The sequence below is a fragment of the Telopea speciosissima genome, chromosome 11, assembly GCF_018873765.1.
Source record: "Telopea speciosissima isolate NSW1024214 ecotype Mountain lineage chromosome 11, Tspe_v1, whole genome shotgun sequence".
NCBI classification, from domain to species: domain Eukaryota; kingdom Viridiplantae; phylum Streptophyta; class Magnoliopsida; order Proteales; family Proteaceae; genus Telopea; species Telopea speciosissima.
This window is the reverse complement of record NC_057926.1, coordinates 22,400,395-22,410,391: the sequence shown is the minus strand read 5'-3', so window position 1 is coordinate 22,410,391 and position 9,997 is coordinate 22,400,395.

Here is a 9,997-nt window from a genome sequence, read left to right as displayed (position 1 = left end):
CGCAGGTGAAGGAAACCCTGCTGTGCTTGGTCCTACAGCACCGACAAGCTGTGGACAGCATTGTAAACCTGATCTGGTCTAGGGTTAGGTACAATCATAGATAACGACCATTTTACCCCTATACCACAGACTCTGGCCCATGCACCAAGACATGACCTAAGGCCCAGGGCAAGGCCCAGAGATTCCAAGTGTGAACCAACTGAACATTGGGTCAACCCAGTAAGTTTAGGTTAACCCTAGGACTACCAGTGATAGACTGAAAACTTAATAAGACATTATCTGATTTATATTTAGGACTTGATCCCACACTCGAGGACAACCACCAAACTACTTTCGAAACAGAGTTTACAACTAAGGTCTTAGAACCCAACTCAGGTGAGTGAATAATATTATCATTCGTGTATGTGTAATTATGATATGATGCCGGCGAATATGAATTGAAATTATAAATGCTATGTTACTTACTTCTATTTCAAGTTACTCAAATCACTGCATAATGACTGTCTGTTGATCAACACTGTGAAATCTTATATGCTGATTGTGAATGTTAGACTAGATGTCGTAGTCGGCTTGGAAATGAGGCCTGTGGTAGCCCGTAGTATGGGATGTGGTTGACACCAACTAACTCATACGATGCCATATAGATATGGGGCTAGAGTTTCATCACCTGTGCTACGCACCCTTGCCAATAGTGGTTTTGGTATTGGATGCCTGTGAGGGCGACCATCAGAAAATGAGAAAAGAGAAAAAGGAATGAATAAAACACCAGAGTGGTGCATGAAATAAAAAGAACACCGGAATGGTGAATATGGGCTGTAAGCCAAAGAAAAGAAAAGAAAAGAGAAAAGAAATGGATTGTCCCATGGGTTAATCACAGAGGGCTGGTCGGGCTGGCCTTGGTGATTGATGCGGGAGCTGACAGGTTCTCTCTGACAACTCAATGGGTGTATCGTGGGAAGGAGTTAAAAGCCCGCACCAGAGATACACGTATTGGGAATTGTAGTAGCACAGACCTTAGTTGTATTGTTAGGTGGCTAATAAATAATCTGGACCTGCATATCATGTAAGATCATATGAACTGTGAATTGGGATTGCATGTGCATGCATGATGATGTTATTTGCTCACGAGCTCAGTGGGGGCTCACACTCTGTTATACAATGTTTTCTTAGATGATTTTGCAGATCGATGCCACTATGGCATAGAGGGTCATCTCGAGGAGGAGAGTCCTGGTTGTTACGATGATGTTGGTGTGGACCCCGATGGAGGTCATACCGATCCTGCGTACTTTCTCAGTGGTCGTTGATGAAGACCATTGAGGAGTGCTTCTGATGCTTTTTGGCTTGGGGACTCCTTTTTGAGTTGTCAGGAGTTTATCCCCGTTCTGACTAGGTTTTATAGTAGATTTTACTTCTTTTTCTTTTTGGGGTTGAGTATGCTCACCTTGTATATATTTTATGTATGTAGTTCTATTCTTATCAGCTTTGTACTTATGCTTGTGGGTTGGTGGAAAATGTACAAACTTTCTTATGTATATATTATCATCATTTCCCATACCGCTATGCTTCCTTTTATTATTGAAATTGTAGGTTATCTGCAGCACTCTGATCTTGCCTTTGGTAAAGTGATGGTTGTGGTTCCATGATCGTAAGCATAGCTTCTAGATCCATGGGATTTGATAGATTATCGTTATGCAATTCGGGTCACCTACCCAATCCTCCTAGGGGGTGGTTTGGGGTGTGACAGAGCTTGGTATCAGAGTGTGAGGCTCTTCTTATGATCATGGAGTGCAGACTAGGGCTAATAAGCTACAAACCATAAAACATATGATAATTAAAAGCTACAAGGGAGGTAGATGTAAATAAACAGAAGGTGCATAAATCCACTAATATAAAGACAAATGTGGCTGAGCCACTACATCAGTTTGGAAAAAAAAAAAAAAAAAAAGAACACACCGAACTAAGTACATTTCTGAAGGAAAAAAAAAGTACATAAGCTGAATAAAAAAAAAATAGTCTAAACCACGTAGTAAGAGTGTCTGGAGCTGATCAAGTACTACTCAAAAGGAGGCACGTTGCTCGGTGGAGGCTGTGACTGGCGTGAATCAACTTGATAGAATCTGTCCTAGAAATCTAACCGCTGCTCGACAGACCCCACTCTCATCTCCAAAGAAGTGAAACCCTGATCCACCCTAGTCGCCAAACTAGAAAGCTGGGAACCGAGGCTCTGGAAGTGTGTCATCATTTGTGCCCACGCTAGAGGTCCTGGAATCTGAGTGCTAGTGGCACCGGTCATCTCATATGCAAGTAGGTTAATAAACTGAGTGTCAAAACCCTCGAAATCACCTTGACCTATACCCTGCTCCTCTACATGTATGCCCTGGGTGTCTCCCCCAATGTTCCCCTACTCCTCTCCAAGCAACCCCTCATCGAGCACATCACCACCCTGCTCCTCCCCCTGTTGCTCATCTTTAGGCATCATCTACTCCTCACCCTCTGGTGGATCCTCCCTAGGCACCTTCATCTTTAGAATGGAAGTCTTGTCTATGGGCCTGGATCTGGTCCTATCAACATACTCGCCCTCCAATGGAACCCCAAAGTAATGGAAGACCAGAGTAAGGAATTTCCCATAAGGAAGGTTCCCATCAGCTGGGTTCCTAGCATGGTAAAGCATCACCTGAAGTAAAAGATATGGGAGGTTGATGACTGGACCCCCCTGACCAGCTCCTAAGAGGCAATAAGTAATGTATGCCCTCATCATGGATATGCTACCCTTGTTACCGCCTTTAGGGTAGATGTTGTAAGTCACACATCTACTAATGACATGGGCACTGGGTTTGTAAGAAATCTCATATTTGGGCGTGTTTTGTGAGCCTGTCAGTGCTCTGAAGACCATCCTCCTGCTCTCCAAAGAGAACATCTTCGAGATGTCCATCCAAGGCTGGTAGTAACACCTCTCTCCTGTGTCAGGAAAGCTCAAAATCTTTGCTAATAGGGCTGTGTTCAGCCTAATATCCACTCCCTTTACCCTACTCAACAGTGCAAATTCTTGTGCCCCAGATGGCATCAAGTTGCAGTAAAAGTACCGAACCAAGTTGGGATAACAAGGCTCGGTAGGAGACAACATCGATCCTAGGACATTGAATCTGGCATAAAGGTTGTACTGGTGGAAGTCCTCTACCCGTACCACCCGGCTGTTCACAATCTTTAGGTCTTTAAAATTTTTCCACTCCTTAACATGTTCGTACCTGGAGAAAAGAAACTGATCAAAATCGGGCTCCTCTGAAGAAGAATCGTCCCTAGGAGAGGACGGTGGCACTGAAGAAAACAAGGAAGAATCCTCAGACTCAACTCGTAGCCTCTTCTGGGCTACTAATTTCCTAGCTGTACAGTGGCTTGTAAACATTTTCTACAAAAAGAGAAGAAAATAATATAGTTAGGGCAAGAAAGTTTGGCAAAACCCTAGCCAAAACATTAGGGAAGTAAAAGGAAGAGTTAAAATAGGGAAAACATTCAGAAATCTTAACTAGGCACATGAAGGTTCGCCAAAAACATGTGGAAGCGCGAGGATTGGGTGTGGAATGAGTCCCACTATTCTCCAAAGACTTTTCCTAGGTGAAAGGGAGAGGTTAGGAGAAGTTAAAATAAAAATGGGCCCCTCTCGGGTATAAAAAGCCTAAGCCCCGATTCTCTGGGCGATGGCACTGGGCGATGTGGCAACGCCCAGAGACATCACCCAGTGGTTTTTAGTTTTAGCTTATGGAAACTTTGGGAATACCTAAAGTGACCTTAGACAACACTAAAATACAGATTTTTATTAATGTTTAAAAAAATAATAATAATATTCAAATGACCTAAGAGGGTAACCAACCTAGTCTTCTTAAGGTCAAAAGGGTAAAATTTCTACATGTGGTTTTAGTAGAACACATAGGGACTAGGAACATTTTGTGGATATAATTAAACTAAGTACTTAATATATTTATATAAATATGAATGTACGTGTATGCATAATTATAGGTTATGGTGAGTACTACCTAACTGCTACATGCTTGAATACTGTGATGTACAAACTGATTGGAGTGTTGCTATGCAAACAGAACTTAGTTATGTAGGTTTGTTGTTATAAGGGTTTAGTAAGTACGGGGAGCATAGATCTCATCCTAACCAAGGCCTAGGATAGTTGGGAATAGGACCTAATAGGGTTCCTAGTAAATCAAACACCTAGATGTTAAGGTACCTCGAGCCAACCCAAGAAGTAGTTTCATTGATCTTTAGTTATTCAATTTCAGTAGATTTGTACTTAATTCTTCTAATTAAGTATGACCTGATGATTAGAATCATTTTCCATGACAGGACCCATTACCTTGACTAGGCTGGAGACCCCAGCATCATGATCTATATTAGACATCTATGAGAGAGACTGAGACGGATACCACTAGTACTACCCCGAGTTGAGAATCAACTGGACTTTTACTTAGCCCTTGCTGCCATTAGTTGATCGAAAGAGCAAGACTATTTTATGTCCTTAGCTGAAGAGGTAAGAGCCGACATAGAATTTTTGCTTGCGATGGAGTTTGTGATAGGAACGAAGTTGGAGATGCTCACCTGCTAGATTAGGTAATTAATTAAAAGTCTTTTATATAAAAACTTGAAGCTTTTCATGTAGTGTCATTCATAGCATACCAATACATAAAATACTTAAGAAAGAGAAACAAAACACGAAGCAAATGAAACATCTCACTATAAACCAAGACCAAATATCTAATAATCTACCTTACTGGTGCGACTAAAGAAAACTCATTGGAACTGTGGACTAGGTTTGTACGTGCTCTAGCTAAGAAATAACTGTTGACCTTTATGAAGGATACTGGAATATTAAACATGCCCCTCTTTTCAGAGAAGCCACAATGGTCAACCCTAGAAGTTCACATGGAGGTCGTAAAGGTAAACAACCTCGAGTTGTACCAGAGGTTGAGTTGCCTAACAGAACTGGGTTTCAAAATTCTGAGGCATCGGCTGCTTCATCAGAAGCACCAACGGCTACACAAGCCACTGCTGCAGCACCTCAGCCAAATGTGGCAGTCGGTAACATGACTGCATTCATGACTACAATGATGCGGACCATGCAACAACAACAAGAATTGCTTGGTCAGATGTCTACACAATTTGTAACCATGATGCACGAGCGCGCTGCACCACCACCACCACCCAATCGACCTGTACTGTTTCCACCACCTGTGCCTCAACATTTAGCGGAGAACTCTACCGCTAAGGTTATGGAAAGATTCAAGAAACTCCAACCGACTGCATTTTCCAAAATAACTTCAGAGGCAATGCAGCTAAAACGATGGATCAGTGCCCTAGAAAAGGCATTTGAAGTACTTGAGTGCACGGACGCACAAAAGATTATATGTGTGGGTTATCAGTTGCAGAATGAAGCCGAAGCTTGGTGGAAGGCAACTAGGCCTAATTTGGAAGCTGCTCACCCAAATCCCACGTGGGCACAATTCAAAGAAGTCTTCTTCAAGAACTGCTTCCCTGAGAGCTTTAAGGACAGGAAAGAAGCAGAATTTATTGCACTAGTGCAAGGAACCAAGTCAGTTCTGGACTATCAACAGCGATTTGAAGATTTGTTCCATTTTGCTCCAGAGCACCTGAAAGGGGAAGTTAGTAAGGCCAAAAAGTTTGAGAAGGGACTCAAAACTGAGATTGGGTCAGTACTGTCAATCATGGATATTTGGGATTATGCTTAAATGGTCAACAAGGAGAAGACAATGGAAGATAGGTTCAAGGAAAAGGAGAAAGAAAAGACTGTGACGTCGCCTGGTTTGAACAAAAGGCCAAATAATTTTCAAACTTTTGGGTGGCCAAATAAAGTTTACCGAGGGACGAGTTCAAGCCCGAATCTGACTCCGTATCGTAGGATGAACGTGGGTCAGAATTCTTTTCGCCCCACATTTACTCAACCTGCTCAACCTGCTACGAGTCAAGCGACAACAGCAACTTCGCTAGCCCGACCAGCAACAAGTCAAGCCAACAAAGCCTCGACACCTGGCGCTCCACCCTTTAAGTGTTGCCTATGCAACAAGGAAGGGCATATGGCCAAAGATTGTAGATCACATGGGTATGGCAACAACTCGCCAAATCAGCCCTACGCTAGGTCCTTCCAGCCATAGGACAATCGGACGCGAGGAAAGGTATACGCTTTGACAAGTGAAGAAGCTGAGGCAAACCCTGACGTATTGACAGGTAAGTTTGCTGAACACTACTTAACTATAGGGAATAATTGGCTTACTTCACATAACCTAAACTACCTACAAACCCTAGGTACCCTGAATGTCTCAACCATACCCGCGCGAGTATTATTTGACTCAAGCGCAACCCAATCTTTTGTCTCCTCAACCTTTGCGAGTAAGGAGAAAGATCAACCAAGGGACATCGGGCATGGACTAGTAGTTAGCACACCGACGGGCGGTGTCGTGAGTTTGAAAGAAATATATGACCCCTGCCAGATTGATATTTGTGGGAAAAATCTAACCGCACGATTGATAGAGTTGGATATAAAGGATTTTGACGTAATACTAGGCATAGACTGGTTGTGTGCCTATGGTGCAAACGTCCTGTGTGCGGAAAAGTAGATAATGTTCAACTTGAAAGATGGGTCAACTTTCACCTATCAAAGTGAACCCAAGAGGAAATCAAGGAGAATAACCTTATTAGCCCCTCAGGCGCGAAAGTTGCTTGACGATGGATGCCAAGGCTTTTTGACCATAGTAATAGACACGGAGGCAAAGATAAAACCGTTGGAGGAATTGGAAGTCGTCAAAGAATTTCTTGATGTCTTTCCAGAAGATCTGACGCAGCTACCACCTGATCGCGATATAGAATTCGTGATTGATTTGATTCCTGGAGCAGCACCGATATCTAAGGCACCGTACAGAATGGCACCGATCGAACTGAAGGAGTTGCAGGTTTAACTTTAGGACCTGTTGAAGAAAGGATTTATACGACCCAATGTATCACCCTGGGGAACACCAGTGCTGTTTGTTAAGAAGAAGGATGGTAGTATGTGGCTGTGTATCGACTACCACGAGTTGAATAAGCTAACGATCAAGAATCGATATCCATTGCCGCGTATCGACGACCTATTTAATCAGCTACAAAGAGAAAGAGTTTTCTCCACGATTGACCTTAGGTTAGGATACCATCAATTGAAGATCAAGAGCGGTGATATCCATAAGATGGCGTTCCGAACGCGATACAGACATTATGAATTCTTAGTTTTGTCGTTCGGATTAACCAACGCCCTGGCAACATTCATGGATATGATGAATAGAGTATTCCATGATGTGCTGGATAAGTTCGTCATAGTATTTATTGACGACATCCTGGTGTACTCTAAGAATGAGAAGGAACACGTGCGACACCTTACCTTCATGTTGCAGCGGTTACGGGAACACCAGCTAATTGCCAAATTCAACAAATGTAAATTCTGGCTTCACCAAATTAGGTTCCTAGGACACATCGTCACCAAAGATGGCATCAAAGTAGACCCAGGTAAGGTGAAAGTAGTTCTCGAGTGGGAGACTCCGAAGAGTGCCACTGAGATCCAAAGTTTCTTAGGACTGGTCGGATATTATCGGCGGTTTATCAAGAATTTCTCACGGATTTTGGCGCCCATGACAAAGCTTATGAAGAAGGGTGCTAAGTATGAGTGGAATGAAGCGTGCGAGAAAAGCTTTTAGGAATTGAAGAATCGATTGGTAACAGCTCCAGTTTTGACCATTCCGGACGGCACTAGAGGAATGGTGGTATACACCGATGCATCCAGAACAGGAATAGGTGGCATCCTAATGCAGAGAGGTAAAATAGTCGCCTACGCCTCTAGACAATTAAAGGAACATGAGAAGAACTACCCCACTCATGACTTAGAGTTGGCAGCTGGAGTCTTCGCATTGAAAGTATGGCAACATTAACTATATGGTGAAAAGAGTGAAATCTTCAGCGATCATAAAACCCTGAAGTATTTCTTCACCCAAAAGGAGCTGAGCATGAGATAGAGACGTTGGTTGGAATTGGTAAAAGACTGTGATTGTGAGATCCAATACCACCCGGGTAAGGCAAACGTAGCTGCGGATGCATTAAGCAGAAAATCTCAGACTACGTCCCTCGCTTCCTTAATTATAAGTGAGCAGTTGATAGAAGAAGCTCGAAAGTTTGATCTGGAACTCGTGATCGAAGGGACGGCTATGCAATTAGCAGCCCTGGATCTGCAGCCGTCGATACGAGAGGAAATAATTACAAAATAACCATTGGACCCCGAGCTGGCCAAGATTATTTGGGAAGTGCAACAAGGAGTCCATAAGGACCCAAATTTTTCCTTGGCCCATAATGGTGCATTGAAGTTTCGAGATCGACTGTGCGTGCCTGATGATTTTGATGTTTAAGACCGAATTTTGAAGGAGACGCACGATTCACCCTATATTATCCACCCCGAAAGTACAAAGATGTACAAAGATTTGAAGAAGTATTACTAGTGGACAAGATAGATAAAAGCGGAGAGACATCGACTGTATGGCTTGCTTTAGTCACTACCCATACCTGAATGGAAGTGGGAAAGGATAACTATGGATTTTGTGATAAACTTGCCCAACACCAGGAAGGGCATGAACATAATTTGGGTGATCATAGATGGACTACCAAAGGCGGCACACTTCATACCAATCAAAATAAGTTATCCAATGGAGAAGCTTGGCTAGATATACATTGAAAATATAGTCCGCTTACATGGCATGCCAGTCAGTATTTTATTTGACAAAGATCCTCGATTCACCTCAAGGTTTTGGAGAAGTTTACAAAAGGCATTGGGATCTCAACTGAATCTTAGTACAGCTTTCCATCCGTAGACGGACAGACAGTCAGAGAGAACTATCCAAATCCTGAAAGATATGCTTCGAGCTTGTACTTTGGAAATGAACGATGGTTGGGATGCCCACATACCACTGGTGGAATTTGCATACAATAATAGTTACCACTCCACCATTGGAATGGCACCGTTCGAAGCACTCTATGACCAGAAGTGTCAAACCCCACTATATTGGGATGAGGTCGGCGAACGAAGGTATCTTGGACCAGTAATGATACAAGCAACCTGCGACAAGGTGGAGGTCATAAGAGAGAAGATCAAGGCAGCCCAGTCAAGACAGAAAAGCTATGCGGATAATCGAAGGAAGGATATTGAGTTTAAGGTCGGAGAAAAAGTATTCCTTCGAGTATCACCAACTAAAGGATTGCTATGTTTCAACAAGAAGGGCAAGCTGAGCCCACGATTCATTGGTGCTTACGAAATTCGTAATAAGGTGGGACCCGTAGTATACCGACTGGCTCTACCACCAACTTTGTCAAGCGTCCACGATGTTTTCCATGTGTCAATGCTGAGGAAGTATATTAACAACCCGACACATGTATTATCAAATGAACCTAAACAGTTGGATGTGGATATGACTTACGAAGAACAGCCTACGGAGATATTAGATAGGAAGGAGCATAACCTCCGTAACCGCACCGTCGCTTTTGTGAAGGTTCGTTGGGGAAATAATCCAGTGGAAGAAGCTTCGTGGGAGCGTGAAGAAGAAATGAAAGAGAAATATCCTCAACTTTTTGGAATATAAGGTAAGCAAATTTTGAGGATGAAATTTTTGTAAGGTGGGGAGAAATGTCAAACCCTGCTTTTGACTAGTTAGATTTTTTATTAAAGGGCAGGAACCCCTGACCAGGCAATCAGGAAAACTGTGGAGCATCACTCCAGTGTATGGAATTAATGAGCAAACCCTGTGTATGTCATCCTTTATGCCTGTCAGAAGATGGACAGCAGACCCCTACAACTGTGTAGCTCAAAGCCTGATGTATGGTCTGGATCCCAGGTAATCTCTCTCCTCCCTATAAAGGTGAGACCCACCTTTGTAAAAATGTGCAACAACCCATAGAAGGCCTATCAGAA